Source organism: Pipistrellus kuhlii, unplaced genomic scaffold, assembly GCF_014108245.1.
Source record: "Pipistrellus kuhlii isolate mPipKuh1 unplaced genomic scaffold, mPipKuh1.p scaffold_m20_p_11, whole genome shotgun sequence".
Lineage (NCBI taxonomy): Eukaryota > Metazoa > Chordata > Mammalia > Chiroptera > Vespertilionidae > Pipistrellus > Pipistrellus kuhlii.
Window position 1 is genome coordinate 38469938 of NW_023425416.1, and position 16237 is coordinate 38486174.

Sequence of the window (16237 nt, forward strand, 5' to 3'; positions counted from 1 at the left end):
CTAGAGCCAGGGTCTCAAACATTATCAGTACTCTCCTCTGTGTTTCTCCTTGCCTGCTGGCTTCATTTTCTTTTGCTTCAGACTGACTCCTTCTAGAGCTGTCACCCCCATTACTGTATATCTTGAAACTTTGTCTTAGTTAATTCAAGCTGCTAAAACAAAAATACCATAGATTACGTGGCTTACATGACAAACAAACTGTGAGAAATATCTCACAGTTCTGGAAACTGGGAAGTCCCAAGTCAAGGCACTGGGAGATAGGTGTCTACTATGTTCATGACAAACCTGTCCACTCAAATCAATGAGAGAGTCCTCCTGGACTGCTTTCCCTCTGGAACTCCCTCAGCCAATCATGTAATAAACCTCCAAATATATTAAATTGGTTCCCTCCAATTTTTTCAAATGACATTCCACATTCTTCAGATCCTCCTCATTTGTTGCTTGTAATATTGACGGCAGTTTTATCTGGTGGTATTGCCTTCTGTTCTCACCACTCTTTGTGTAACCATTGGAATGAACTTCCTAAAACACAGATATGGTCATACTTCCAAAAATCTCCATCACCGAAATAATAAAGTTCCAAATCTAGCATATAATGCAAGGTTCTTTCTAAGTTTGATGCAATTTTTCCAGTCTCATCTCCACTAATTCCTAACATACTCATATTCCAGGACTTCAACTTGCTTCTTCTGAAATTCAGCCAGATATCTCACCCAGGAAACAAAAGAAATGTCTACTTAGCTGAAAAGCTTTAGATGTTAGCAAGAGAATTCTAAAGGCCTCCTTGTTTAGCTGCTGATCACGCACAGAATCTAAGAAGGAAGGATACCAGAGACTCTAGTCCACCCTTCCTTTACTTTTACAGATGAGATACCATAGTTCCTCAAGCAGAAGATAAGTGATTTTATCTATATGCTAATGAGCACCAGCCCAGGTCTTCTGATTTCCATTTCACTTCCCCAAAGTGAGTAAGAAGTAAAAACAGTTCTTAGAAACAGGAGAGCCAACTAGGGAGGTAGAGAGGATATCCACAGGGAGAAAAGATCCAGAAAAGCAAGAGGAAATGCCTTCATTTTTTTAAATCATCCCTCTTCCTAAAACGTGAAAGTAAATAAGAAAAGTCTATGAAGGCTAGGGAGAGGAGGGGGGGTGCACACAGGAAGTGGAGGTATAAGAGAGAAAGAAAAGGAGCAATGAATAGTTTAAGAAATCATCTCATTAAAAAGGGGTGGGTCTAAGACCAGAAATAAAGGACCCAGATGATTTTAATGACCAAACTCTGCCTCTTGCCTTTCATCTGACTTCAACAGGAACTATCACCAGTGACTGGCCTTTTCCGGTCAGTGGTCCTCCTCACAGGCTCCCACTGGGGCCTTGGAAGTGTTTCAGAGTCTGGATACTCTCCCATTTCTTAAACCTCATACCAAGAAGCCTGGGAGTTTATCCACACCCAGGATGGCTCCAGGACTCAGGACTATGGTGAAACTTAGAAGATGAATAAACTTCAATCTTCGAAGTCTCTTTTGGTCCTATTATTTACTTTAAAATTCAATATATGTTGGGATATGAGTTCTGGATTATCTCAACCTCCTTGATCAAGCAAGAACTGTTAAACATTTATGAGAAATACAAAATACCAACGAATGTGTGGCCAAAAAGAATATTTTGAATACATTGGATTCTGAGGACAATCGTTGGTAAAATTCACCTAGAAATCATTCTCTCCTCTTTCCTTCTTGTTCCCTTCCCCCAACAAAAGTTGAAATATTAAAATATCCCAATGTTAGAATTACCTACAAATATCAAACCAGCATACTCATCATAATTTTACCGCAGACTAGCAAAGCAGAAGTAACTGCGGCAGTTCTGAAGTAAATCAATGGCCTCCCATGGACCCACCCAAACTCCTTTTCCAACACTTGAGTTAATAACAGTATCACGAGATCCCAGACCGTGTTCTTCTTTTTGTTATTTTGGAAAGAATGACTAATCCTTGTATACTATTCTTGGACTCTGTTATTTTGGCCAACTTAGGAAGAATAGACTAATACTAATAATATCCAACGTTTACAGCACGTTCACAGTTTACAAAGCCTTTTTCCATGTAATCCTCACAGCAGTTCCCAGATGAAGCAACTTGCCTGCGCTCACCCGTAACTAGGTGGCAGAAGTGGGAAATAAACACAGGTCTTCTGAATCCAGCCTTCAGTTTTAACTGTGCACTGCACAGTAGTGGTAGCTTCTGTCACTAACAACCTTCACATTTCAATGGTGTAGCACAGCAAAGTTTTTTCTTGTTCTTATCACAGCAATGTGAGGGGCTGGGGCTGGGGATTCTGCTCCATGTAGTCATTCAGGGACTCATAGTCCTACCTTGGATGTCACTCTCTCCCCCATGGGATCCCCAAACCACTAGAAGGTGGTGGATCACACACACAGATGCTTGTGAGCCAAGCCTGGAAGTGGTACACATAATTTTGGCTCAGGTTCTTTTGGCCAGAATAACATCTCAGCAAGGGAGGCTCAGATGTAGTTCAGCTGTTAGCCCAGATTCACAAGCCTTGGGAAAGCAGATTTGAGAGCTTTGCCTTTAGTGCTTTGCCTTTCCATGTGCTCTCTACTGCTGGGGAGGCCATGTGGGAAAATCTCTGGAAATTAGTTTTCCTTCCCATTCAGCATCTTTTTCCTTCTTTAAACTCCCAGAATGTCTGTATATTCCTATTCACTATTAATCCTTTTTCAGGAGCTGTTTTGAGAGCTATGCTGTTCTCATTCTCTTTTAAGTTTTCATCTGTGTATTTGTCTGTCTTTCTCTCCATGAATCATAAGCTCTTTAAAAACAAAAATATGTCTACTATCGCAATACTATGAGATAAATTCCTTCTACCTTCCCTCATCAACCCTCCACTTTCATCTAAATAAATTCAATTATGTCCTATTATGTTCAAAATGCTGTGCACGATGCCACAAGGAGAAGCAGAGAGAAATTAGGCACGAGACTACTATCTAGAATACGTTTTATTTTATTTGTTTTTGTTAATCCTCACCATAGAATATTTTTCCATTGATTTTTAGAGAGAGTGGAGGGGAGAGACAGAGAGAAACATCAATGTGTGAGACACATGGATTGGTTGCTTCCCACATGTGATACATGCCCTTGACTGAATCAAACCCAGGACCCTTCAATCCATGGGCCGATGCTCTATCCACTGAGCCAAACCAGCTAGGGCAGGCATGTGTCTTAAGGAGCTTTATAAAACAAAGCTAAAAATGAAAAATGCAATAAGGAATGTGGAAAGGAAACATGGGAAGAGATTGATTCTGAATTGAGGGGAAAGGGACTGGAAAAGACTTCACCGAAGAAAAAATAATAATGATAGTAGCTAACACACTGAATTTCAGGAACTGGCATTAAAGTGCCTTACATGTGGCATCCATGTCATTCTCATAACAACCTTATGAGATGGCACTATTATGGCTCTCATGAGCCAGAGAGAGGAAGAATATGCTAAAAAGACTTGACTGGGACAATTGGTAAAATGTCAGTATGGACTGGATTGGACAGGTCATACTATTGTATGAATATCACCTTTCTTGATTTTGATAATTATTTGTGGTTATATCCTTGCTAATAGAAAATTCACCCTGAACTATTCAGGAATAGAGGTGCATGGTGTTATAAACTGTCAAATATTATAGACAAATAGTAACAGTGTGAGTGTGTGTGTGTGTGTGTGTGTGTGTGTGTGTGTGTGTGTGTGTGTAAGGACTGGGAGAGAGAATGATCAAAGAAATGTAGTAAAACGTTAGTAATTGGTAAATGTGGGTGACTGCAGGTTTTGTGCTACTCCTGACATTTTCTGTAGGTTTGAAATTACTTCAAAATGAAAGGTAAAGGAAGGACCATTGGCACAGAGTAAAGACGTGAGTGGCCCAGCTCACACAGCTCGCAGATGGTGGGAAATGGTCTCCGGAATCCACTGCTTCTCCACCTCCCTCTCCCCTCTGCCGACACCACCCCGCGGGCACCACCCACCTCCTCACAAGGCAGCTGCCAGGACCAATGAGCGCCTCCCTTGGCGAGGGAAGGCCCGCCCACTCAGGAGGACCCTGACGCTGACACTCTTCTCCCCTGGCTCCTGGGTTTGACAGCAACACCCAGCGCCGTGCATGAGGCGGGATGGGCCATGGAAAAGGGAACACCCCAGGGGTGCAGGGTAGTTTCAGGGTGGGGAGAATTGCCACCAGCGGAAGCGGAAGAAGCAGAGCCTGGCTGTCCCCTCCTCCCTTGCTCCCACCTCAACGTGAGACCTCTGGGCAGAAGATAACACACCTGTCTGGCAGACACACACCTGCCTGGCAGCTTGTGTTCAACACATAAGATATCACCTGCTATCACTCCGCATCCTCCCTGCCTCCCTTCACGGCTCCCCATCCTTGCTGCCTAGGGTAGCATGTGCACGGGATCCTGGCCTGGGCTCTGTCCCAGGCAGAAGGGCTAGGAAACCACACGGTACTGCCCCGAGGAGCTGGGTCAGATGCCAGTAAACATAAAGGCAAGATGCGAAGGAGTGGCTTTCAGGAAGCAGGAGGAGCAGGGTAAATAGTTTGGTGGGTCAAGTAGGTAGGAATGGGGAGCAGAAAATGAAATGAAGATGCAATGCCTGCTCTCGTGTTTAGACATTTCTATTGGTACTAACATGAGCCAATAGGACTGTTTAAAGTAGGATATATAAAGTAATAGTGATAACAATAATAATAGCTCATGTTTATTAAAGCACTTACTCCTTGCTAACCTTTTACACTAACCATGTCTCATAAACCATTTTATTTAATCCTATGAAATGGGTATTGTCATTCCCTAAGACTCAGAAAAGTTAATAAGCTTGCTCAAGGTCACATAGATTTTGAATCCCCAAATCCCATGCTCTTTGCCACCAGAGCTGGGTTTAGGAGCCTCATTTGTGGGGAAGGAAAGGGCAGATTGGTGGCTAAAGCATTAGAGAAAGGGCTAATGGGGTCTTGGGATTTTTCCAAGTTCTTCAAAAAGGTGGGAGCGTGTGAAACACGCCTTTTCTTTCCCACATACACTTCTTTCAACTTGTTTGTTCAAATAGTTACAGCATGACGGGGGCTGATCTTCAAGCTGGTGACCAGGCTGCGAATGACACAGGCCTTCCTGTACTCAAGGAACTTTCACACTAGAGGGAGAGACAGGAGTGAATCACACAGAGATTGTTGCCAACTGCCTCGCCTCTGAAGGGAAAGCACAGCTTGTGAAGAGAGCGTGTTCCAGGGAAATGGTCTGGTTTGGCAGCCAGGGCTCCCACTTCAGAAAACAACCCCCGAGGTGAGAATCTGAGTAGCTGATGAAAAGGGGCCAACCGGCGGAAGCATGTTTTCTAAGGTCTTTGGAAACTCAGAAGTCTGCAAGTAAGCTCCTGATTGCTTCCCTACCCCCAAATCTCCTCCGGCAATCCTATCTCCGGTAACGGATGCACCATTTTCCTTACTGTCTCAGGCCAAAACATTATAATCATCTTCAACTTCTTTTTTTCATTACTCAGATGGGATTCATCAGCAAAGGCTGCTGGTTTCATCTCTAACACACACACAGTGTCCTGTCACTTCTTACCATCGCCACCGCCACCGCCCTGGTCCCAGACACCACCATGTCTCAGTGGGAACTATTGCAATCTCCTCCTTGACTGGCCTCCTTAGTGCCACTCTTGTTCCCCACATGTTGTTCTCAACGGCGGTGTTAAAGTGTCAATCACATCATGTCACTTCGTGCTCTGAACCCCACACCAGCTTTCCATCCCCTTCAGAGGAAAACGAAAGCCTTGAAGCCTCGCAATGACCCTCAAGGCCCTTCCTAACCTTTCTGTTCACCTCCTGGGCCTCTCCTGCCAATGTCCTCGCCTCTTCCCTTCCACTCCAGCTGCACTGGCCTGCTTGCTCTTCCTTAAATACCCAGACCTACTTCCACCTCAGGGCCTTTGCACTGTTATTCCTTCTGTTGGAAATCCTTACACCTACTCCCACCCCAACCAGCACTTCCCATTCTCCCTCCCTGTTCCCTAGTAATCCTTACCAGCTAATCAGTTCCTTCATTTGTGGTCTGTATCCCATCACCTCCAGAATGTAAGCGCTATTGTGCCTATTCATGTCCAAAATGCTGTAGCATTGAAAACAGGGCCTGTGATAGAGGGGGTGAGGGCATGTTCAGGGGGTGGAAACAGCTGGGGAGAGATCAATAGGGGAAAAGACAGACATATGTAATACTTTAAACAATAAATAATTAAATTAAAAAAGAGAGAGGGAAAGTAACATTTTCTCCCCCTCTAGAAAAGAAAGAAAACAGCGACTCTCTGTGTGGAGGGTTGGGAGTGGGGGTGGGGCGAGGTTGAAAGGAAGGGCAGGAGGGAGGGGTTAATGGGAAAAGAGGAAAAGGGGGGAGAAAATTCCTCTCACTGAAGGAATGCATAAGCAAATTTCAAATATGAAAGTACATAATTCTGGTCATTTTTCAGTTATGACTAACATCCTTCTATGACATTAAGGACAACAGCAAAAGAAAACAGTGTCTGCCACGAGCTAGAAACTCAAGAAGTAGCTGTGAAATCAGTTCATTTGAAATTGTTGAGGGCTTGTTCTGCAAGGCACACTGCCGCTGCATAAGAGAGGAAGTCCTGGCCGAAACCGGTTTGGCTCAGTGGATAGAGTGTCAGTCTCCGGACTGAAAGGTCCCAGGTTCAATTACGGTCAGGGGCATGTACCTTGGTTGCAGGCACATCCCCAGGAGGAGGTGTGAAGGAGGCAGCTGATCGATGTTTCTCTCTCATTGATGTTTCTGACTCTCTGTCTCTTTCCCTTCCTCTCAGTAAAAAATCAATAAAATATATTTTTTTTTAAAAGAGAGAGAGAGATAGAAAGAGGAAGTCCTGGAAGCCCAGGCCCCTGTGGACTTCCTTGGACAACAACAAAGCACCTACATGCATCGTCTCTGGGTGGACATCGTGACGCGTGGCTCAGATCACTCTTCAGGAATGGCAGTTCTGTTCTCTCCGCTCAGCCCCTTTTGAGACTTACCTCACCCAATACCTTCCAAACCCAATGTCTGCCGGATGTGACCAGTATCAAGGCCCTGCCTCTCGCCCCAGTCCAGAACAACTCGAAGGATGCTTGCAGGTTCAGAACTCCTGTGGGGTGGGGTGGGCTGAGACCTCATTGCCCCTGCATGACAGCTCAGCCTCTCCCTCTGCTTGAATGTGCTTCCTTCCTCTCCTTCCCCCCCCCCCCCCCCCCCCCCCATGGATGGCAGGAGCACTTCCCAGTCAGCCTCCACGCTAACTCTGTCTCACAATCTGCTTCCCAGGACACCCAATCTGTAACAAGGCACCCCCAAAATCAATGCATCTCCATTTCTGATACTAAGACGTAAGTAGTGGCCTTTCAGCACAGCGGGCAAAGCCAGGCTGTCTCCTATAAAAGACAGGGGGTTCTGAAGGGCTCAGAGGCCTTTACCTCTGAACTCACACAATCAATGGCATGCCATTAAGGAGGAAATATGAAACACATCCAGGCAGCTCTAAAGAACAGAGATGCTATTGCGGGGATTTTGGAAATTCAGGGCCATGCCCAGGTAACATAGACGCTTTTAACTGGGACCTACTGAAGGTAGTTCCTGTCCCTTTAAGAGGGTTCTGGGAAGACTGTGGTCTTCTCTGTACCTTGGCATCCTCAAATAGTGAGGGTTAATGGAGTCCAACTTACGAGAACATGGAGGTAAGGAGAGGCAAAGTGTGGCACTCAGGGTATTCTGCATACTTTCTACGTTGCTTCAACATACCAGGAGAAGAGCTTAGGTTTATTTGCCCAATACAAATGAACAAAACATTGAAAGACTATAAAATGAACTACACACCTTCTTAATGTCTTTGAAACTGGGAGATGCAGAAGGTGTGCTGAGCGATCCTGACCCCGACCCCAGGCCTGGCCATCTGCTGCTGCTCCCAACAAACAGATCTGAGCACGTCTCAAACCATCTTTGATGCCGCTTCTAGATACTCTTTGCTGATAACAGAAAGACCAGACTCCTTGCTACCGCGCTGAATGCTTTTCACAATCAAACCACAAGCAGACACTCTAGATTCCATTCTATTTCCTGGAACATTTTCGCTTCTCCCTGCCCCCAACTTTCGGAACCATTTTCTATTCCCTATAGGAACTGGGCCTCTCCCAGCCCTTTGTTTTTGCATTTGCTCATCGCCCTTCCCTCTCCCTCTAATTCCATTCCTGCTTCAATCTCATCTATCTCCCAACCTCTCTGACTCTTCCCCAACTCCAGGCATAATTCATAGCTTCCACTCTCATTCCCAGGCAGTATCTTGTTTTATTATTTTTCTAGCTTTCTTCTTTATTTCTAAAATATATGACAATATTGCCCAGCAGGTGTGGCTCAGTGACTGTGCATCAACCTATGAACCAGGAGGTCGTGGTTCAATTCCGGGTCAGGGAACATGCCTGGGTTGCCAACTCGATCCCCAGTGTCAGGTGTGCAGGAGGCAGCCGATCACTAATTCTCTCTCACCATTGATGTTTCTATCTCTTTCTTCCTCTCCCTTCCTCTCTGAAATCAATAAAAAATATATTTTAAAAGATGACAATATTAATACATGCTTATATGTTAATATTGTAAAGAGCAAAAGTATATAGAGTGGCAAGTGTAAATCCCTTCACCCATGTTTTAATTCAGAAGTTGGTTGGTGGGTGCGGAAGAGGTACCAAGGTGTTCATTATATTATTCTATATACCTTCTTTATTCTGGACTATGTCATTAAAAAATGACAGTCCTTCCTTTTTCTTGCCACCCATTCTCTTTGTTAAAGAAAACCTAGTTAAGAGTTGGTTGTGTACTCATTTTTCTAGACCTTTTGCTATGTTTCTAAACATATAAATATATTCTGTTGACATAAGAAATGTCCAAACATGTAAAAAATTTTTTATAAGAATTTGAGCCAAGGAGGGGGATGGGAGATATCTATAATACTATCAACAATAAAAATATATATTTAAAAAAATAAAGAATTTGAGTCAAGTTGACATGTGCTAGAGAGCAAGATCTCAAAATGCTCCAGAAAATATGAATTTTGCAGCAGGCGTATTTTTGTGTTGTTGTTGTTGTTGTTTTTTAATGCATTTGAAATTAAGGAGGAGACATAAGGCAGCTTACATGAAGGTGGGAAAAAGCAAGGTGGGGATTGAATTATAGGCTGGTTAAGATTCTGTGTTTGCTTGCGAGTGGTCACATATTAGAAGGAGGGTCCTGAAAGGAGACCTTCCAAAGGTGTATTAACCCAGATGAGTGAGCCAATGGACACAGTTTGCTTATAGCAAAGATAAGCCTTTTAGCAAAGAAGGTGATATGCCTGGGATGGGACTACTCATAAGGCCTGCCCCCTTAGAAATAGATGATCTGATCACCCCCTGAGGTTCCTTTCTATAGTAACCCCTCCTTTTTTTGTCCACAACTCATATGCACATGCAATTATTTTTTATTCAAATGGAATCATACCATTCCTATATTTTTAAACAAAGAGACTTTAATTCTTACAGCAGTTTTAAGTTTAGAGAAAATTGAGCACATAGTAGAGAGTTCTTATTTATTTCCTTCCCCTCTCACAGCTTCTACCATTATTCTTTTCTAATGAATTTATTGAGGTGACATTGGTTAATAAAATTATATAGGTTTCTGGTGTACAGTTCTACAATACATCTTCTGCATATTGTATTGTGTGCTCACCAACCCAAGTCAAGTCTCCTTCCATCACCATTTATCTTTAGGCTCTTCCACCTCCCCCTTTTCCTTCCCCTCTAGTAATTGCCATACTTGTGTCTGTTAGTTGTTGTTATTTTTTTTTATTTTTATTTTTTTTGCTTAATCCCTTCACTTTTTTTCACTCAGTCCCTCAACACCCCTCCCCTCTAACAGCTGTCAGTCTGTTCTCTGTTTCTATGAGTCTGTTTATATTTTGCCTATTTATTTTGTTCATTGGATTCCACATGTAAGTGAAATCATATGGCACTTTTCTTTCTCTGACTGGCTTATTTCACTTAGAATAATACTCTCCAGGTCTATCCATGCTGTAATAAAAGGTAAGATTTCCTTCTTTTTTTTTTTTATAGCTGAGTAGTATCCCATTATGTAAATGTACCACAGCTTTTCTATCCATTCATCTGCTAATGGGCACTTGGGCTGCTTTCAGATCTTGGCTATTGTAAATAAGGCTGCAAGTTTTCCTCATTTTTAACATCTTGCTTTTTGTGTGTTTGTTATAATTGACTAGAGGCCCAGTGCACGACATTCGTGCACTGGGGGGGGCGGGGGAGGAAGATGCCCTCCAACCCAACCTGCACCTTCTCACAGTCCAGGTCCCTTCAGGGGATGTCCACCTGCAGGCTTAGGCCCAAGGAGTCCCACTGATGTGCCAGCCATGAGCCTGGCTTCTGGCTGAGCAGTGCTCCCTCTGTGGGAGCACACTGACCACCAGGGAGCAGCTCCTGCGTTGATCATCTGTCCCCTGTTGTACAGTGCACAGCATAGCAACCAACAGTTCTGGCTGTTCGGTCAATTTGCATATTAGGGTTTTATTATGTAGGATGAGTCCATTTTGATACATTATTATTAATTAAAGTCTAGCTTACATTAGGGTTCACTCTTTCTATGGGTTTGCCAGATACATAATGTCACATATCCACAATTATAGGATCATACAAAATAGTTTTAGCTCCCTAAACCAGACCTGTACTCAATCTATTCATCCTTCCCCCATCTCAGTCTCTGTCCACCAGAGATTTGAAAGGTCACCCAGGGCAGTCATTGCACTTCTACCTTTCCCAGAATGTAGTTGGATCACACAGTATGTTCTCTTTTCAGACAGGGTTCTTTCACTTAGCAATATGCATTTCCTTCAATACTTTTCATGGCTATAACTTATTTTTTGATTTGATATCAACGTTTTCCCATATCCTTATATTGGAGGCGAAAACGGCACCAGGTGTTAGGTGAAGTCAGGCTGAAACTTGGTTCAGCAACCTCGGTACTTGAGTTCTGGCTAAGAAAGAACTCAGAGCCAAGACTATAAGAGAAGTTTATTTAGCAAGTCACAGAGTTAGAAGAAGTAAGTCATAGAAGAAATGACTTCAGGAAACAAGTTGCAAAGGCAAAAGAAAGGTCCTTGGAGCTTGGGAAAAAGAAAGGCCAGGAAAATGGGCCTGAAGGGAGGAATTGGGGAAAGGTACCTGGATGCTCCATAGAGAGCTGTGATGGGTCCTGTGGCCTGAAGGTATTCATTTGGAGGTCTCGGGAGGATCCCAATAGAATATTCATCAGCTTGCCAGGTGTATCCTTCCAGGGCCGTGGTCTCCACTGATTGGTTGGCTCTGGGGCAAGGGGTCATGGGTCAATGCAGCTGGTCCTGATGTCAGTCATGGCATCATTTAGCTGGTTTTGCTGCTTTTCTGAGCCTGGAGCTGAAACACAACAGAGACCTAGACTATTCTATGCGGGTCAGAACCTCATTGTCCTGGGGGCTTAATGCTTAAGGGCTAATCTGAGGCCTCCCTGTTCATTCTGCATCTAAGGGGGTCTAACCTGTATGACCAGCAGCATGCCAGGGGAAGAAAGGTCAGGAAAGGGTCCACACCACATGACCAGCAACATGAAAGGTCAAGGGGTCTAAACTGTATGACCAGTGATGTGAGGGAAGGAAAGGTTACCTTGGGGGCTGGAGGTCCTTGTTTTCCCAGTTTTGCCCATTGCTCTCTACCCGGGGCTCTTGACCTCTATGACCTTCTGTACTCGGCCCATTGTTCTTGAACTGCTCATGTCTAACTGCTGACCAAACTGACATCAATGCCTACCTTTTTCTCTCTGATAGCTACGTCAGTATTTCATAGGATGAGTGTCCAAACATCTTTATCCTTGTTTCCTCTCATGGGCATATGGTTTTTTTTTCGAGTTTTCTGATGGTCTGTTTACATAACTTTGTCTTCCCTAAACTTTGTGCTCCTTAACCATAAACATGGTATTCAACAAATAGCGTCTGTCCACAAAAAACTATAGACACAAGAAAAGGGTGGTAGTAACCCAAAATAAGATGAGGCAAGATTTCCGTAAGTGATGACAGAGGAATTGAGAGGAGGGAGGCCTGTGGCAGGCTGGGAAAAAGCTGGTGGACAAATATTTGACAGGAGGTGGGGTTGAAATTGGGCTTTGAAAGGGTGGGTGAGGATTAGGAGGAAGGGTAGATTTTCAGTCCTTTTCGCTTCTAAAATTAGAAGAAGAAAAAAAGAACACCTGATGATTGCTAGATAGGAGGGGGATTGGGGAGAGGAGTGAAAAAGGTGAAGGAATTAAGATATACAAATTGTCACTTATAAAAACAGTCACAGGAAGGTCAAGTACAGCATAGGGAATAGAGTTGATCATCCTATATAGTAAAATTAATCATCATGCCCTCACACAAGATGGTTGCCCCATGTGGTCACAACAAGATGGCCATCAGGGGAGGGCAAGTAGGGGCAATCAGGCCAACAGGGGAGGGCAGGTAGGGGTGACCAGGCCAGCAGGGGAGGGCAGTTAGGCATTGATCAGGCTGGCAGGGGCTGTCAGGCAGAGGCGGTTAGGGGCAATCAGGCAGGCAGGCAGATAAGCAGTTGGGAGCCAGCAGTCCTGGATTGTGAAAAGGATGTCTGACTGCCAATTTAGGCCCGATCCTGCCTAAACTGGCAATCAGACATCCCCTAAGGGGTCCCAGAGTAGAGAGGGTGCAGGCTGGGCTGAGGGACACCCCCTCTTCTAGTGCATGAATTTTGTGCATCGGTCCTCTAGTATTGTAATAGCTTTGAATGGTGTCAGATGGGTACTGGACTTATTGGGGTGATCACTTCCTAAGTTAGAAAAATGTCTAACCACAGGGTTATACACATAAAACTACTATATGTCAACTGTAACTGAAAATTTTTAAATAAAATAATAAAAGAAAGAAGCTGTGTCGGCCTGCTGGTGCTGGTGTCATTCCTCAGCAGCCAGGGCCTGGACACATGCCCATCCTAACAGCTTCCCAGGAACACAGATAGATGTGCCTGGTGCGACTCCCAGGCAGGCCCGGGCCAAAAAAGGCAAGGAGGCCTGGCCTCCGGGAGCTCTGGTTTCAAAAATATTCTTTGCTTGTGGAAACCAAGTAAATGCCAAAGGACTCACAGCCTGTCTGCTCCTGCTCCCGGGGCTGCGGCTCCTAACATTTCCCACTTCCTCCATACACAGAGCCCCACGGAGCATTCCTTCCATCTTCTCCTTCCTCACCCACCACTCTCCTGCTCAAGGTCACTGCTCAGTCCCTTTCATTCCTCTTATGGCACCTGCCACCGTGGGCAGCCTTTGATGTTGTTGTTGAATGACTACCACCTAAACCCACAGTGGTAGAAGCTACCTTTCCTAATTTGGGATTCCCCCTTCCCCCTAGAAGCATCCCCTGCAGCAAGGATTCTAGTGAAAGCGGCTTCTTTGGGAAGTGATGGGCACCCACACCTGCAGGGGGGAGGGGAAGCGAGGTGGGAACGGGAGGGCAGCCACGAAGGGTGTGTTCTCAAGCAAATTATCTCCCAGGGCAACGCTAGGAAAAGGTGCAAAATATGCCCTGGGCTGCTCCTGGGGGCATCATCATTTCCCAGCTGCTTCAAGCCAGCCATACACAGGACCGCAGGGTGACCTTTTAGAAATCCCTTGGGCTCCAAGGGGCAGATGCTGGAGGTTAGCCAGAGTATACCGACCTGGCAGAGTCTAAGGCCGAGGCTGGGCTACCACCTCCCAGGGAAAATACCACAGATCTCAACTCCCTTTAGAGATCGGTGGCAAGTGATTGTCCCTACTCCCACTCCCATACCTGAAGTGACTGGAATCCATGGCCCTCCACCAGCCCTATCCAGCTCTGCCTCCAAACCTGTAAGTTCTCATAACACAACGAAAGCCCTGTGAGTCATAGTTGCACCTTCTCCAACAGGCAGACTAGGGGTTTGGGTTCCCATTTCCTACCCGACCACCTTGAATTGTTTATGAGCCTCTTCCTTCCAACCACACAGAGTACTTTTCCTGACAGACCAGGAGGACGCGATTTTGACCACCTTGTTACATGTCCAGCATTTTTTTACCGAGCCTCCCTTAGAGATGGTTTCCCTTCACAGCAGTGGCTCAGCTTTCCTGCCAGTGTTCAAGGGCTCTGTGATCTTCAGGGCATCCTCAGGGGGAAGAGCATTCTCCACACAGCAGAGAAGAGAGAGCGGAAGCTCAGAGAAGAGAAGGCATTGGCCCAAGACTGGGGTTGGACCCTGAGCCCACCTGAATCTGCGCTAGCTCTGTTGCTTTTTCTCTGTTCGGGACCCACTTCTTTTTCTCAGATTAATGCCCACATTCCTTTTGGGGGCATCTATTCCACCCCCATTAGTCTTTGTTATTCAGATGAAAATATCTCTACCCCCAGCTTCAGAGGCACTCATGTGATCCAGGTACAAGGCAATCCCTGTATATTTTCCCTTGGTTCGAAGATGGGCATGTGACCCAAATCAGACCCAAGTTTCCATTAGAAGGAGACAGCAAGAAGCTCCTCTTTCCATTGAGATTGACAGTTGTAAGGGTGGTGTGAGCCTGCATCCACCAGAAACAACTGTGGAAATCCTAATAATGGAGGCAGCAAAGAGGAAACTGAGATGAGGAGAGAGGAGGAGATGGATGACTTCACTTAAGTCCCTAGATCCAGCCAATCCTGAAGCCTATTATCTCTGGACTTTTCAGTCACAAGATCAATAAATCAATCTTAATCTCTCCACCCCTCTTCCCTCCCTCTCTTCTTTCAACCTTCTTCCCTTGCTGCCTTCCTAAACAAGTGTGAGTTGGGATTTATTATTTGCAGTAGAAGCAGCAAAAGAATCCTAACAAATTTAAACTCCTTTATCCAAACTCTTCCCTATGATACTACACAGACTACATTTTGTTATAGACACACACACACACACACACACACACATTTATTTTGGTAGAGCACTTTATAAAGCGCCTTCAGACCCATTTGCTTTGACAATCCCCTGAGAAAAGACAGATAGTTAAGATGCTATTGCCATTTTTATAAAAGATGAAACCAAAACTCAGAGAGGTTAAGTAACTTATCTAAATCACACAGCTAGCCAGGAGTGGCATACCAGATAGAAGAGCCCAGATCTCCCAATGTCCTTTCCACCGTATCTTGCTAGAGTTCTGGTTTCTTGACACATCTCGGTGATCATGATGTGACCTTTGAAATAAGTTCCCCTCCCTGGGCTTCAATTCCCATCTGTTATATGAAGGGGGTTTCTCTGAGGCCCCCCCTCCCCAATACTTGCATTCTGATGCACTGTGACTTTGCTTCGTATCTGTGCCTAGGACTTTCTGGGAGAACCTCTGTCCCATTGGTCGGAGACTTACTCAGCACACACACACCTGTCTGATGACGTTCACGTTGCTGATGGTTCTGTTCTTAGCAGGAGCAAACATCGGTACTAAACCAATAGCAATAAAATCATTGTGTGGATGCCCGGCACCCCATCTGTTCTATTCCTGATTAGAAAAATATGCCATGGCCAAAACCAGTTTGGCTCAGTGAATAGAGCGTTGGTCTGCGGACTGAAAGGTCCCGGGTTCGATCTGGTCAAGGGCATGTACATTGGTTTCGGTCACGTCCCCAGTGGGGGGGGTGCAGGAGGCAGTTGGTCGTTGTTTCTGGCTTTCTGTCCCTCTCTCTTCCCCTCTATAAAAAATCAATAAAATATATTTTTTTAAAAAGAAAAAGAAAAATATGCCATGTATCAGACTATTTTTTGTCTTTTGGCCTCAAACACAATGAAATAAGGCAAGTTGCTGCATAAATAAAGCAGGTTGCTACATCCCTGCTGACAGGACCACTTGTTCTGCACTGGCCCTCTGTCACTCATATGGCTTTGAATTGGAGTGAAGGGATGAGGGTGAGAGTAGGAGAGCTTTAAGCTAAAACATAAGTGTGAATATGAGATTCAGCTTCTAGGCTATCCGTGTACTCTCCAGGTGGGGACCATGGCTTTCTCTCAGATAGGAAAGCGTCATGACCACACACTGACGGATTAACCAGAGTTTAAAATCCACTCAGAGTACCTGCTTGGGGGCACC